We start from the raw sequence: 17,543 nt of genomic DNA, 5'->3' as shown, positions 1-17,543 counted from the left end.
ATCTCCAAGACTGTTATTTTAAAAGGCCCAACAAAGCTTCTTCACATCTAGACTAGTCACTCTGAATTACATTTTATAAAGGTATCGGTTCATCTCTCACTGCCCATAACATTCTCTTGTCCTCCAGTGTTCCAAGGAATTAGGTACACTGAGCAAAGTATATTAACTCACCAAGTGACCAAGTATGCAATGTTCCAGAAGACAGGAAAGGAAAAAAAAAAGTGTTTCTCTACTTCTTTATTGGGCAGCCAAATGGCAAGAGTAGAAAAAGCACCAGGTCTGGAGTCAGAAAGACATCATTTCAAATCTAGCTTCAGGCACTTACTAGCTGTGTGATTCTGGTCACATCACCTAACCCTGTGCCTCAGTTTCTTTATCTGTAAAATGATCTGGAAAAGGAAAAAGCAAACCACTCTCTGCCAAGTGTATCTCTTGCCACGTATCTCTGCCAAGAAAACCCCAAATGGGGTCCGGAAGGATTGGACAATGACTGAAATGGCTGAAGAACAACTCCTTAATAAGCAGGAAATTACCTTATGGTTGTTGGCAAAGAGACTCCACTTGGATCAATATGTCTCCAGGTGGAGGCATAATGGAAAGTAAAGGATGAATGTAAGACTTTTCTAAGGATAAAGAAAAAGGATTTGCTAACTGGCTAAGGTGTCCAATTTAGCACTTGATCAATTATCATCGTTATTATTATTGAACATTTTATGTTGATGCCTTGTTTCCTGAGAAGGAAAGGAAGCTCTTAACCAGCTTTGCTTCTCCTATATTCTTCCCGCCTGATGTCTACATCATATTAGTCATATAGCATGTCTCAAAAGATTTCAATTTCAAGCTCTTAAAACCTATTAAAGTTACTGTGTACTAGAGATTAATTCTAAACAAGTAAGTCAAGATGAAAATAAGCATTTTAAATAAAAGTCCCTTCCTAGAATCATGGCTCTATTAAAGCTGGTGTACTATGTATAGTTGACACTTAAAATACCCCTAGAATTGAATTAGTGACTGACCAAGAGAAAGAATCCAATATACCATAATTACTACTGTAAAATTAAAACAGGAAAAATATAATCTGTTTTATATTCAGATCACTAAAATGCTGACCATATCTGTTGGAATTTTATGCAATAAACAGTTATTTATATTAACTTGGGTTTTCACCTTTCCTTTGTAGAGTGAAGCAGAAGAATATACCAGAAAGGGCAGTGGAATTGGGGTCAAGGAACTTTGGGTTTGAATCCTGCTTAGCTACTATCTATGTAATGTTAGGCGAGCCATTTAATTTCTCTGAGTCTCTCTGAGTCTCAGTGTTTTCATCAGTAGAAAGAGGGGGTTGGGCTACACCACGGGTTTTTAACTTGTTTTTCTTTAAGAGTATTTTGATAACTCTATTTCACTAAAACTGGGTTTCCATGGTAAATCTAGTTTTATTATATTTAATTATACTATTTTTATTTAATTTAAATATTTTTATTTATATTGTACTTGTATTTAAAAATATATTTCTATTGCTCAGTGGCAGGAGATGGGTGAGAGAAAATGCATATCTAAAAATAAAACTGAATTTCATAAACAAATAAGTAAATAATATGATTCTGAGAAGAAGCCCAAAGGCTTCAACAGACTGCCATGATTAAAATATTATAATAATAAAGTTAAGAACTCAGACTACATAATTCTAAAATTCATTCCAGTTCTAAATCCCATTATCCATAACTGGAGTGAGTGCTCTTCTCAGGTTTTTACATTTATTATCACACAAACAGATATGAAAAAGGGACAGAAAGACAAGTTTTCCTAAAGGTGAAATATCAGCATATAGTATTGGGAGAATAAGTTTAATTTTCTGTTATCCAAGAACTGATGAACCAGTTTGTGGATGAACCAGGCTCCTGGCTACTGTTGCAATTTCTACTTCTCTCCATCTCTCCTGGTACCTAGTCTCCAGATGTATCAGGACTAGTTCATAAAACCACTGGAGAATTTGCCATAAATAAGTTACAGTGACCAAATGTTGGCAAGGATGGTAAGACATTCAGAAGCTTAGTGGGGGGGATAAAGTTGAAGCTATTAGCTGAGAGTAGACGACTCCCTTTCTTCCCATTATCTGTGGATTTCAATTAGTCATGCACACATTAACATGGAGAACGAGTTGGCTATATTCTCAATGGATTATGAAGCAGCTTTCCTTTTTTGGAGCCCCATGACTTCATGAAAAGAAGCAGGATTTAATTACTCTGATCCAAAAACAAAGAGGAGAGAGGAGCTGGAAGGATGGCTAGATTGGGGGAAAAAGGGAAATTTGGTACCTACTGTCAACCTTCCCCCCCACCACAAAAAAACCCACTCAAGGTGAATGGCTGTAGTCAAGACAGAGTAGGAAGGATAAAGCAAGAAACTGCTGTAATTAATGGAAAACTGGATTGTACCTAAAAAAAAAAAAAATTTGTGATGAAGGGAGCCATCTATATCCAGAGAGAGGGCTGTGGGAACTGAATATGGATCACAACATAGCATTTTCACCCTTTTTGTTGTTGTTTGCTTGCATTTTATTTTCTTTCTCATTTTTTTTCCTTTCTGATCTGATTTATCTTGTGCAGCTAAATAATAGTATAAATATGTATGTATATATTGGATTTAACATATATTTTTACCATGTTTAACATATATTGGATTACTGGCTATCTAGAGGAGGGGGTTGGGGGAAAGTGGGGAAAAAGTGGAACATGGAGTTTTGCAAGGGTTAATGTTGAAAAATTATCCTTGCATATGTTTTGAAAATAAAAAGCTTTACAGTGGTTTGCTTTAAAAAAAAATAAATGACAAATTATCTTTCCCATAACTCTGCTCATAACCCCAGAGTTCAAGAAGAAGCAGTTAAATCAGAATACATTTCTTTTGCAATAAATTAACAGACAATAATCTCCAAAAAATAATAATAATAATAAAATAAAGTGGTGCATTGGAAAGAAAAAAAAAAGAAAAGAAAAAGCTTTAATATAAAAAATCCTTCTCGTCTAACACAATACCTCTCCCACCCCCAATCTCCGGGAAACACAATCATGTCCAATTTTACCATTGTCTATGGTCTTTTTGATTAGGTAATTACATTGTGTAAGGGACCTTGGTGACCAAGGGCAAAGTAGTTTATAATTGGTATTATTCCTACAAGCTATCTTAGAGAGCTAATCATGATTAATTAAGGTTTATGATCATCAAAACCCCATGAGACTTATAAAAAGGGCTCAACTCTGTTTGGAACACTAGGAAATATGAAATGTAAGGGCAGATCTCAGTTTTCGTTTAAAAGTCCCACTATGGGAAGCAGAGACAACATGAGTGACTCAAGAGTATCCATGGCAAGGTTGGTTTCTATGTAGTCTTTGTCCTATGGACAAGAGCTGGGGAAACATAGTCAAGGAAAGGACTCTTAATTCTGTTTATAGATCAATAGTGTATTTGCCAGCAAGTATAGTGCACGTTATTATTTTTATTTTTAATATTTCAGTGGGACTGTGAACTCATCAATATTGGTAGTCCTTTCACATCCAGATCATAACCCATTTGCATCTGGCAATCCTTAGTAATACCATGCTTGACCACTCCCTCCCCAAGTCTACCACAGAGGTCCTTCAGGGCTAAGGGTCAACCCCAGATTCTCTTCACATGGGTTGCACACAAGCTATTCATTAGCTATCTTGCTATTCTTACATTGATAACTCTTCCCATCTCCCCAACTTTTACACAGCAAATAAGGCATGGGATTTGGAATCAGGAAGACCTGAGTTGGAACCTGCTTCAAGCACTTATTAACTGTGTGATCCTGGGGAGATCATTTGGTCTCTCTTTCCTCATATATAAAATAGAAATGATACCAGTATTGACCTTAGAGGATGTTGAGGATAAAATAAGTTAACATAAAAAAGTGCTTTGAAAACATTAAAGAACTATATAAAATGCTTGCTCAAATCCATCATCATCCTTATTATTATTATCAACCATTAATAAACTACAGTATTTCATCAAGGCAATAAACATTCATTATGGTATTATATATTTTATTATATATTATTTATATTATATTTATTTTTATTTTATTATATATCTACTGTATTATTTATATTATTATGTTTATTCTATTATTATTTATCTATTATATTATTATATCTATTATTTTATATATTATATATTATTATATATCTATTATATTAGAGGCACTGTTACTAAGTACTTGAGATATCACAGATGTGTCACTGGAAGAATAATAGAGTTAAAAAGATGGGCCTTAAAGAATTAGAAATTGAGGGGATGTCCAATTAATTAGGGAGTGGCTGAATAGATTGTGATATGTGAATATAATGGAATATTATTGTTCTATAAGAAATAATAAACAGGATGCTCTCAGAAAATCCTGGAAAATCCTCCATGAACTAAGCAAAGTGAAATGTATTGTGTACAAAGTAATAATGTTGTAAGATGATCAGCTGTGAATGACTTTATTATTCTCAGCAAAACGATACAAGATTACTCTGGAAGACTTAACGATGAAAAATGCTGTCTAACCCTACAGAAAAAAAGTGATTGTGTCTGAATACAGAATGAAACATAAATTTTTTACTTTATTTTTGAGGGGAATTATATGTTTTCTTTCACAACATGACTTGTATGAAAATGATTTGCATAACTTTACACACGCTATTTAACCTCTATCAGATTACTTGCTGTCTTAGGGAGGGGAGAGGTAGGGGGGAGAGGAAGGAAAATTTAGAACACAAAGTCTTACAAAAATGAATGTTGAAAACTATCTTTACACATATTTGAAAAAATAAAATACTATTGAGAATTTTAAAAAATAAAAATAACCTCACATGTGCTTTCTCAATGGGGGAAGAGGTGGAGAGGAAGGAAGAGAATTGGCACGCAAAATTTTAAAGACAAATGTAAAAATTGTTTTACATATAACTGGGGAAAATTAAAATATCAAATAAAATGTTTAAAAGATGGGCCTTTATTCAGGGAAAATTTTAGGGACAATAAAAAAGTGTGCATATTTTCAAATGGTTCAGATTATTTGACTAACCAGATTAAAGTGGACAGGTAAGCTAAACTCAGATCACCCAAATGAACTATATGGCTAAATAATTTTGTGCAGGCCAGCAAAATGCTTTCCAACCATTAGATCAACCATTCTTGTATTACACTGAGAGGCAATCTGATCTGTGCCATTTAGAAGTGGCCCATTCCCCAAATCCATAAGCAGGCTACCATCTCTATTGGCATTTCTTCTTATATTTAAATTAACCATATAACAATTCCTCAAAGTGCTATCTGAAAATAAGGAGAAACCCCAATTCCAACAATTCTAAAAGTAGCTTTCTCTCTTTTCTTCACATCTAACACCCCATCATCTCCCATCTTCATGTCTTTTGTGATAATTGTCACTTATTCCTACAAAGTACTCCCTCCTCACCTCAAATTCAGAATCCTTCTCTTCCTTCAGGATGGAGCTCAAATACAGCCTTCCATGTGATCGCCTCTCCTGCTACTAACCTTCCTCCCAAACAACCTTGTATTTAACCATTTTGTATTTATCTGCATTTATTTACTTTTATTCTATAATACACACACACACTTCATCTTCCCTCCCCTAGAATGTAAGCTCCTTATAAATAGATTATTGCATTTATTGTGGTTGTATCTCCAGAATCTAGTACATAATATGGCTTAATAAATGCAACAGGTGGTGCAGTGGATGGAATATCAGGCCTAGAGGCAGAAAATTCCTGAGTTCAAATACAGTCTCAGACACTTCACTAGCTGTGTGACCCTAGGCAAGTCACTTAATCCTGTTTGCCTCAGTTTTCTCAATTTCCCAAAATAAGCCAAAGAAGAAATAACAACCATTCGAGTGTCTTTGCCAAAAAAACCCAAATGGGGTCGCAAAGAGTCAGACATGACTGAAAAATATTAAACAATAATAATAAATGCTTGTAGATTGACTGATTGAAAATAAAGCAAAAACTAGAAATAGCAATGTCTTCAATCATTAGGGACCAGATAGCACATGAGATCTCAAAGCATGATAACCTAAATCAGACACAGTCCAGGTCCTAAGAGGAAAAGGCAAGGGAATGTGTGGAAACATTACCAAATCCCCATTCTCCCTCCCTCAAAGCCTTTTTTTTTAGTTTCCTAGATAAAAGCTCATGAAGCCTCCTACACAAAATATTCATCACCATGGCATTGGTTCTCAGTCCCTGAAAATAGAATAAACTTCCCTGCTCAATCAGCTATTGAAGGCTAATTCGGACTGGTTAGTGCTCAGAAAATTAATCTATCTCTGCTATCAAATATAAAACCCTCTGTCTGGTTTTTAAAGCCCTTCACAAGCTGCAGGCTTCTTACATCTTCTTCTGTCTCTAAACTGTAAGATCCAATCACCTTGGACTCGGGCCTTTCTCCATCCACCCCATTGCCAGAATTGTTCCTCTACAATTGCCTTCCATTTACTTTACACTGTATATATCTTGTAATTACACAATTGATTGCATGTCACCTCCTTCATTAGAATGTGTAGGCAACAACCAAGTTTTTGCTTTTCTTTTATTCCCTGTGCTTCATTATATAATACAGTGCCTGATGCATAATGCGTATCTAATAAATGATTATTGGCTTGCATCTGCTACTTGTTGGCTGGCTATCTACACCCAAGACGGGCCCATAGTTGTGAGCAGAGTTGCAAGATATGGTATGGCTTGTTGAAGGGAGAGAAGCACAGAGGAGAAAGGTAGTTGGGATACTTTTCCTGTCATAAGCCTTGTGTCTTTAAGTCCTGATCAATTCAAAGATCTAGGTCCAGATACTGATGAGCTAGAGCTCCAGCAACTTAAATAAAACTCTATAGCCTAGTTTAGCTGCACACCAGAGCCAAAACTACATATTCCAGGTGTTTGGAGAGGAATTTGAAAGTGCTCGGGTGAGTCCCCGCCTTTTCCCCACCATTTTTAATAAAAAGAAAGGTGGAAAACATTTCAAGGAACATCCAAGTCAAGTTTCTCATTTCACAAATAAGAAATTGAGATCTTTGAGAGGTTGAGTCCCTTTCACATGGTCACATCATGGATAAATTACATTACAGGACAAGCTAACACAGAAAAATTGAATAATAAACTATGAGGTGAGAAAACTGGGTGGCACAGTGGGTAGGCACCAGGCCTGAAGTCAAGAAGATCTGAGTTCAAATCTAGCCTCAGACACTTACTAGCTGTGTGAGCCTGGGCAAATCACTTTACCTCATTTGCCTTGGTTTCCTCATCTGTAAAATGAGCTGGAAAAGGAAATGGCAAATCATTCCAGTATCTTTGCCAAGAAAACCCCAAATGGGGTCAAGAAGGATCAAACATGACTGAAAAAGGAAGAACAAGAAAACAAGCACAGCTACAAAGACTATGATTTGGTAATCACTCCTGAAAATAATGTTTAAGAGAAGGAGAAGGAAAAGAAGAAGAGGAAGAAGAATACCATTTATATAGTACTTTAAGGTTCACATTTAAGGTTTAAATATTATTTCATTTGATCCTCACTACAACCCTGGGAAGTAGATGCTATTATGTTCCCCATTTTATAGATGGGAAAACTGAGGTAAAGACTAAGTGATTTTTCTAGGTCACATAGCTAATAAGTGTTTGAGGGTATATTTTAACTGATATCTTCCTGGTTCTAGGTCTAATCTAATCCTATATAGGATCCTATGATCTTAATGCAACACCTAGATGCATTATGGAAGGGATCCTATATATTCTTGAATTTTATTATAAAAATAAAAAAACTATATAATATCAAGCCCCAAATTCCTGCATAGAGCATAGAATGATATCATTAAATCAATAAGCATTTATTAAGTGCTTACTCTGTAGTAAAAGAGATACAAAAAAGAGAACAACAGTTCTTTACATTCTATTGGGAAAAAAACATAAATAAATATAGGTACACACATATGGAGGAAGAGAAAATATATTTCTGTCAATTAAAAAAATTAAATTGCATTTTAAAATTATCTGTGTTAAATAAATACATCAAATAAATAGTTTTATATACGATTTGCCCTTAAGAAACCTCCTGTCTAGTTTGATTAAATATTGCAGCTTGTTCTTATTCTTTTTAGGTCTTTGGGCAATGGGTAATAAAATAATAAGAGGAAATCTAGTTGAAGCTTAAAACTTCCATTTGGATTAAGAATGGGGAGTGTACAAAAAGTTCTATGCCCATGATCATGCTCATGAGCCCTACAAATCCCACAGCACTCAGACCACTGTTTGAAGTGTCTCACAATGGAAAGAGCTCAATTTTGCTTGTGTCCCAATGAACCAGCTTTGTTATGACTTCGGCTATTTACTTAGGGAAATATGCTTTTGTTTCTGGGATTTTATTTCCTGCTGGTTAAGATTCCATCAGCTGCAACTGGGAAGTTACATTAGACTAGCAGCCTGAAGATCTGTGGGAGAGGAGGGAGCCTGGAGGGAAATCCAAGAGTCTGCTGAGCCTGCTCATGGGAGTTTTTCCCAACTCCGGCAGCAAATATTCCTCTTCTTTTTTCCTAGAGGAAGCAACATAGTCATGGCAATGTGGGCTGTGGCCTGGGCAGTAAATAAGGCCGGAGCTGGAAAGGGCCCCAATGCGGTCCTAGGGAAGCACATTGGGCTGGGAGAGACCTGTTCCCATGGCAATGGCACTAGCCTATGAAAATGAGCAAGTTGACCAAGCTGAAGTGTTAACAATATTTTATGATTCGCCATTGCCATGCTTGATATTTCCCAATTTCATATTCAATCACAGAGCATCAACAAGTCTTCTGACAGTCAGTCTAGTGCCTTTTTGTCCAGTGTTCCCTGCCCAGTGCCCTAGATGGCCATTTTCAGGAATACTCTCCCACAGCATCTGAACAACACAGGCCTCCCCAGCTACAGGCTGGAAGCTGCCAAAAATATCAGAACTCAACACAATGTGTCAGCCATGCTGCTTTGAACTTCCTGCCTTTGTCAACAGATGTCACAACCTCGATGTTATTTGAACAGATTTGGGTGTGTAAAGTAGATCAGATTTTGTTTTTTTTAAAATATTCATCCAGTCCCAAGACAAATTCCTTTTTTTAAGGGAGAAGGGGAGGGAGAAGACTTTGCATCAGGTGTTTGGGAGAATTAGATTTTCTTTTATGGGAAATTTATTTCTGAGACAAAAGTGATTGGTTCAAAGTGACTTTTGTGGCATCCTTAGGAAGTAGCCTAAAAATTAGAGCTGGCATCTAGTCTGGCCCTTTCTTATTACAATTGAGAAAGTTCAGAGTCTCTTCCTCATGATCACAAAGAGAGTAAAGAAAATTTCTCTCACCCCCCCAAAAAAAAGGCAGGATAGGTTTTATTTAAGGATTTGTGGCCAAGTCTATAAACAGTCAAGAGAAAGAAATATTCTTCCCTCTCCTGTAAGCTCTACCTTCCCAGGATCCTGTAAAACAGTCTCCCAGAGTTAACATACTTCTCTGGGTTGAAGGTTCTGCTGCTGAGGAGGAAGCACTCTTTGTTGCTAGAGAGTTGAGCAATCTTCTCTTCCAGTGAGCCTTGCTGTCTCCAAAAACCTAAATAATCCTTCAAATTTAAATAACTTATCCTAGAGTTGTTCTCTTGCGAGAGAGTATCCAAGGGAACTACAGCATATTTCTTTCTCTCTTTTTTTGTATTTTCTTATGTGTATATGTTTTTTGTTTTATATTTTTATTTTTATAATAGCTTTTTATTTTTTAAATATATGCAAGGATATTTTTTAACATTCACCCTTGCTAAACCTTGTGTTCCATATTTTTCTCCTTCTTGCTCTATCTCCCCCTCCCCAGAGAGCAAGTAATCTACAATAGGTTAAACATGTGCAATTCTTCTAAATATATTTTCACATTTATCATGCTGCATAAGAAAAATTAGATCAAAAAAGAAAAAAAATGAGCCAATAAAAGCAAGCAAACACAATAACAAAGGTGAAAATATTATGTTGTGATCCATATTCAGTTCCCATAATCCTCTTTCTGGATGCAGATGGATACTCCATCCCAAATCTATTGAAATTGGCCTGAATCACCCCCCTGTTGACAAGAGCCAAGTCCATCACAGTTGATCATCATATAATTTTGTTGTTACCATGTACAATGATCTCCTGGTTCTGTTCATTTCACTTATGTCATGTTCGTTGTTTCCATGACATTATCTATCCATCTCATTCTCAGCCATGCCCTTTTCCTTTTGCCTTCAATCTTTCAATTCTCAATTAAATTTAGTGACATGTAATACTTAATACTTAGGGTTAGATCTGGACATGTGGTTTGCCACTGATTTCCATTTTTGGACCTACCTAAGTCATATGAATTTCTTCATCCATTTCTAAAGCTTCTTCCTTCAGGCTCACTGCTCTAGAGACCTGGCCTAAAGCAAGATACTGCTTCTATATCTTCCCGACTGCTCTTGAATATCTACCAGGGCAGAAGATTTTTATTCTCTAAGGAGTCAACTATCAAGCAGACTCCCTGCTATTTTTCTTCAGGAATCAATAAACTAATGTCAATATAAGAAAGTCCGGATAATAAACTACATTTGTTGCAAAGCAATTTTGCACTTTTAAAAATATGTTTTTAAAACAGTCAGTTTGTAGTTTTTAAAATGATATTCTCATAAGTTTGCATTTTGAAATTTCAGTCCCCTTCAAAAATCTACTCATAAGCAAAAAACAAATCTATATTGAAAAAGCTAAATCAATATTTGTTCATTGATTGAGACTGTAGCTAAGAAGCTGGATGATCCTATGTGTGAATGTTGCTAAGGCACAATTTGATATCTCCATAAGTCTATTATTAGTATTACTCATGATAGCTCAGATCTTTTTGCAAATAGTTCTCAAAAGTTAATGTAGATGAGAAAGCACTATACCATAAATCAGAAAAAGTGGGTTTGAATTCTGCTTCCTGTTTTTAGTATCTATGGCAGGTCACTAAACATCTCATCCTTCATGTCTCAGCTATGAAAATGGAGCTGACTCTTATTTCACTTACCTCACCCAGGTGTTCTAAGCATAATCAAATGAGATTCTATCATGTGCTTCTATCATATGGTTTATGTCTGTTTTTGCTCCTGCTGCTGCCATCACTCTTATACCACCTACCTCACCCAGGTGTTCTAACCATAACCAAATGATACTCTATCATGTGCTTTATAAACTTTATGGGCTATGCCCAGGTTTTTGCTACTGCTACTGCCATCACTATTATTCAAGAAGAAAAATAGCAAAGACTGAATTAGAGAAAAGAGGGAGGAAAGCTTGGATCTGGTTGGGTAAACACCGAGAAGTGTTTTTCCCAATTGAAGGAAAGAATGATGGTGTTTTATGCTGGCAAACAGATTGAAGGTAGCCATAATTCTTTAGGCTTCTGTCAAATTACAGGAAAGGAGAAAAAAACAGATCTGGAAAAGGATCTAAAAGTTTGTAGTGAATTATTTCAGTAGAAACTTAGAGGTGAGAAAAGTCATTGTTTTAATTCTCTAAATGCAACCGTCTTTATCCAAAGCTGCCTATTAGAGCATTTGATATCAAACGAGCTAAAGCAATGGAGCTATGAAAAATGCCTTCCTGAAGATTCCTGAGTGAGTCGGGAGAACCCTCTTATTGTAGAGGTAGGGAACACTGACTATACCATCAGGAACAGCAGACAAATTGGTTAGCTTTACTGGGTTTTTTAAAATCTTTTTTTTTAATCTTATAAGGGATAACTATGAGGAGGAATGTGATTTTTCTTTTTTTCTAAACAGTATTTTATATTTTCCAATTACATGTAAAAATAAATTTTAACATTCATTTTCAAAATTTTTGAGTTCCAAATTTCCTTTCTCTCCTTAATTTCCCCCCTCTCTAAGATGGTAAGCAATTCAATATAGATTATACATGTGCAATCATAAAAAAACAATTTTCCATACTAGTCATGTTATGAAAGAAAGTACAGCCCAGAATTTAAAAAAACATAAAAAAGATAAATAAAGTAAAAGCAGTATGTTTCAGTCTGCATTCAGATTCTATCAGTTCTTTTTCTGTATATGGCATTTTCCACCATGAGTCTTTCAGAATTGTCTTAGATCATTGTATCCTGAGAATAGTTAAAACATTCATAGTTAATCACTGTACAATGTTGCTATTAACTGTGTACAATTTCTTCATGGTTCTGCTCATTTTACTTTGCAGCAGCACTTTGGAGAAGGTAATGCCAAGTAATAACATCCTTACTTTACAAAAGAGTAAAATAAAACTCAGAGAAGTAAACTTATTTGCTATTTTCTTTTTGGGAAATCACACAGTGAGAGAAGGCATAGATGGATTACAATCAAGATTACAGATATGATTTACATTATCTTTCCCCCAAAACTCATCCATCTCCCCAGCTTCCCTTCCAGTAACCCAGGTTTTCATACTCTCAGTGTCATCCACATAACAAATCAACTGCCAGACTTCAGTGATTCTATCTTGCTCCTCCCATTTGTCTCTTTCTTAATGCAAATATAGCCACCACCATAATGCAGGCTCTTATCCCCTCTGGACTAGAGCAATAGCCTTCTAACTTATATTGCTGCCTCAAGTTTCTCCCCACGTTATAGTCATCCTCCACTACCATCCATCCACATCTGCCAAAACAATTTCCCTGAAATGCAAGTCTGTCAGTATCACTCCCCTACTCAACAAATCCTAAGATCAAATATTATTTCGTCCATCTCATTCTGTTCTAATTGTGTGTATTTTCATACAAAAATTTTATAATGTACATAATTATTAGTGTAATGGTATATAATTTACATACATAGCTCTATACATACATACATATATAATCATATCAAAAATGCATGTTTAAAATTGTTTTACTATTAAGGGTGATCAAAAAAGTTTGGAGATCACTAATCTAGATGCATGAATTACTTACTTCTAAGACATAATTGCTCCAGATGTGATCAGTCATTTATTTGAGTCCTCCACATCAATTATAATATTAATTCAAAATAAAGGGCCAATAGAAAAATGCATACATACCATAGGGACACTTGATTATATTGATTTCATAGACTAAGACCTACTAGGACATAAGTAACTCTATACCTCATAGGTCAATTACACATAGCTATAGGCTTTCATAGGAAGAGATTGTCATATTTCAAGGGATGTGATTATTCCTGCCTTATAGCCAAATTCATATAATAAAGAAATAGGATATGTTGTAGCTCAACTTTATTTAAATACTGCTCAGGAAAAACCCAAATTGATACATGCTATATGAATTTAAGGTTGTAAAGTCTAATTAGAAAAAGCTGGAAATTAAAAAGCAATATAAGCATATATTGTATTGAAAGAGATTCAACAGCCTTTTATCTGATGACTATCCAAGATATGAAGAGTAATTATGTTGTGGCTTGAGACCACAAAGGGAGTCTAAGCCAAATGAACTATTTCTCAGGTTTCAGACAACTCTATTTCTCTTGTTTTCTATTGGAAATTTTCTGTGCTCTTAAGGTATATTAGAAGAGATATAGTGTTCAGATCCACGAGGAGATTAATTCCACTGAATTCTATTTACAGACATAACACATTTGAAGTACCACATTCAGTTCTGGGTATAAAATTTTAGGAAGGACACCCATAAGCTAGAAAGAATCCAGAGGAGAGTACCAAAGATACTGAAATACTTTGAAGTCATAGGTTATAAGATAAATAAACAAATTATATTAACTATTATAAATATCAAAAATAATTATATGAAAAGACATTTGAATTCAGAGAAAGAATTGATAAACAAAAATATGCATAGAATAATTTCATGTGTGTATAAATATATATACACACATTTGTGTCTAATGTTAGCTATCTCTGGAATGAGGGAGGGGTAGGGAAGGAAAAAAAATACATGATAATTTTGTTGTATATTTGAAAGGAATAACAGGTTGTATATAGTAGATCTAGTTTCATGTAAAATCTTTTTTATTGTACCATATTATAAAATTGTTTGTTTTATTCCAAAAATAAAAAAATAAAATAATCAGGGATGCTTAGTCTAGAAAAGATTTATGGGAGACACAATAGCCGGGTTCACATCCTCCCTGTCATTTATTTCCTTTATTAGCTTTGAAAGACATTTAATCTCTCTTGACCTCAGGCTTCCTCTCTATAAAATAAAACATTTGGATTTAATAACCTCACCTACTCTAAGCCTAAATCTAAGTATCTTAGGGGCCATTCATTCCATGCAAGAAACTTTTTCTTTTTGTTCTTAAAGAGCAGAAGTGGGTGGAATGGGCGAAAGTTACAGGGAGAGAGGTTTAGGCTCTATGTAAGAAAAAACATCCAAGGAATTTTAGCTGTCTAGAAGGAAATGCCCTGTTTAAGGCAATAATGAGCTTCCCCTCACTTGAGGTCTCCAAGTGAAGCTTGGATGACTTGCTGAGGATGGTTTAAAGATGATTCTACTTTGAGTCAATATTGGATCAGATGGTCTTGGAAGTCCCTGAGATTGAGTGATCAATGGAGTTGCTCATCACTGAAATTTTTATTCCTAATATCACTTTCATAAAATTTGATGGAAGAGGTGCTTAAAGGCCATCAGTCTTGTGTCTTATCAGCTATATATGGTGCAACTTATTTCTGAGAATATGGGCTATATCCAGTCATCCTGATTTCTATCTGGCCACTGGACCTAGATGGCTCTGGAGGGGAAACTGAGGCAGGTGACCTTGCACGGCCCTCCCTCCCTCAAATCCAACTCATTTTCACGTTACTGCATCCCCTATGATGTCATGATCCTTTTCAAGAACAAAGGACAAACAGCAACCACCACCTCTGAGTAAATAGTTCTTTTCATGTGGCTGAAGATTGTCCTTAAAACAGTCTGGTTTATAATAGCAGTTATTTCTTACACAAGACACATAACTCTTGTTCCTGAGTTTGTGGCCTTTTAAATGTACTGGCTGAAAAGGGCTTCTTCTCGCTAAATGTGTGACTCTGGCCAAATTATTTCCCCTCTCTGCTAGCTGTATTCTGGACTGTTACGCTTGTTTTCCAAAAGGTCCTATCTTTACTATTATCTTTTGAAGTTGTAGAACACAGAGTCTTTGAATCACAACCTGATTCTTGTTCTCCTCTTTATTTTTAGTTCTACCACATTCACCACAGATTCAAGTGTCAAGCGCTTAATAGTAGATTCAAATAACCTTAGTACAACACTACATGAATAAATAGAGAGAAAGAGGAATGAGGCAAGATTTTAATTTCTTCTACGCTAATGTTTATGTAATAATGTTGCAAAAAGATTTTGTGAAAATATCCAATTCCTATTTATGGAAAGGTTCAATGCCTTACTTAGCCCAAGAACATGTTTTAGTAATAGAGCCAGAAACAGCCTTTTTCTTTCTTACTCCAACACTCTTTCACCTTTTCAACTTTCCATGTTTAATTTTATTTAATAAACTTGTTCTTCTAATGCTGGAGTCATTTCTGGAAAGACACTTTTATATAAAAATTCCTTTTTAAAACTATGTGTTTAAATGAGTTAAGAATAAAATTAATAAAATAAGCACCTATCTATGAAGCATCTACTATATACTGGTTGCCAGGATGACAAATATAAAAATCAAAGAATCTCTGCCCTTAATGAGTTCTAGATACATGCAAGTAAATACAAAATATACACACAGAAAATACAAGATCTTTTGGGGTGTGGAGCACTAGGAGCTGGGAAAATCAATTAAGGTCTCATAGTGGAGATGGTTCTTGAACTGAAATTTTAAGGGAGCTAAAGGTTTTAAGAGACAGATGTAAGGAAGAAGTATATTCCAGGTATAGGAGACAGTAAAGACATGGGGACAGGAGATGAAACATTGTGTACAAGGAATAGCAAGAAGGAAAGTTTGGCTGGAACATGATGTATGTGAAGTAGAATAATGTATCCTAACAGCCAAATGGAGCCAACTTAGCATTCTGAGCAAGAGAGTGACATGGTCAGACCTGTGCATTTTGGCAATTGTGTGGAGAACAAACTGAAGAGGAGAGAGACTAGAGGTAGAAAGACCAATTAGGAAATCACTACAATAATCTGCACTTCATGTGCTTAATGTAATCCTGGCACATAGTAAGCCCTTAATTAATGATAGTTAACCAATTAATTCCATGTTCCCATGGTTGTTACCTTTACTCTCTGAATTTCTTGCTTATAACTAGCCATTGTATTAATCAAATGATTTCACACTGTTAAATAAAAATGCAGGATATGTCATAGGCAGATGAGATGAGGGCCTTATCTAGGATCCCAGTGATACAACCAAGAAAAGGGAAATGATGTGAACAGTATTTTGAAGGTAGAATTGACCATTTAAAAATCTGGTTGGAAATGAGGAAGAAAGAAGAGATGAAAATAACTCTAAGGCTCTGTATCTAGATGGGCTGGAAAGATGATGGTATCCTCAAAAGAAAGTAGGGGAAAAAAAAGTGGGTTTGAAGGGAAAATAACCAGTTCTATTTGGAGGAGGTTCCAATAGGCCACTAAAGAACAGCATTCAGTAGAGATATAAAGCTCAGATATGTGGATCTAGATGTCATCTGCATAGTGATGCAGTTCAATCACTGAACCCATCGGAGTTGATGAGATCCCAATGAAAAATGGTTTGAGGAAAGAAGAGATGAAAGGAAGAGAGAAAAAGAGAAAACAGGACAGGAGAAGATGAGACAGGAGAGGAGAAAGCATTTTGATCAATCCAGTGAGAAGAGTGAGGTGACCCAGTAACTGAATCTGTGAAAGAATTCTAGGTCAGGAAAAGCAGACTTGAACTAGGAGAGAAGAGTTTCATGAAAACTTGGAGAGGAGAGAATATGCAGGAGAAATGGGCCGTCAGTAAGGTCAAAGGTTCAGACATAAAAAAGATTGAGGACTGAGAAAAGGCCGCTGGACTTGGCAATTAAGAAATCATTGGTGATTTTGAAAAGATTAGTTTCAGTTGACTAATGAGGTCAGAAGCCAGATTGAAAAGGTTGAGAAATGAGTGGGAGGAGAAGGAGTAGATTGCAACTAGTATACACGGCTTTTTTCTAGCTATGAAAAGGAGGAGGCTTACAGGACAATAGCTTGAGGTCATTCCGTGACCAAAAAAAGACTTTTTTTAAGGATGAGGAAAGCAATCTATCATATGAAAGTATATCACCATCCCAGAGTGAAGAAGGAGTTGGCTAAAGAATTTGACTGTACTGTGATATAGCTCTGGTTTTCCTTTTTTTTCCCATGTGAAAGCTTCATATGGAAAAGGGAAAAATTAGGAATGAAGGCTTCTTACCAGTCTATTACAAATTATTTCAGTTTAAAACTTGGTAAATTCCACAACTGGCTTTTCATTCCATTTTACAAGGCATGCTTCACAAATCAATTTTATTTAAAACCAAATTAAGATCTCATAGTCTAAACACGAAGGTTAATGGTATGGTCC

At 35.5% G+C, this 17,543-nt stretch overlaps 1 protein-coding gene across 6 annotated transcripts in view; it reads right to left on the bottom strand.

Annotated features, from left to right (window-relative positions):
- Nucleotides 1-17,543, bottom strand: part of TMEM241 (transmembrane protein 241) — a 172,327-nt gene that overhangs the window by 15,138 nt on the left and 139,646 nt on the right. The window lies entirely within an intron of this gene.

This window comes from Antechinus flavipes, chromosome 1 (genome assembly GCF_016432865.1).
Source record: "Antechinus flavipes isolate AdamAnt ecotype Samford, QLD, Australia chromosome 1, AdamAnt_v2, whole genome shotgun sequence".
Taxonomy (NCBI): Eukaryota; Metazoa; Chordata; class Mammalia; order Dasyuromorphia; family Dasyuridae; genus Antechinus; species Antechinus flavipes.
The sequence above is the reverse complement of the archived record's forward strand: the minus strand, read 5'-3'. Positions and strand labels throughout refer to the sequence as shown.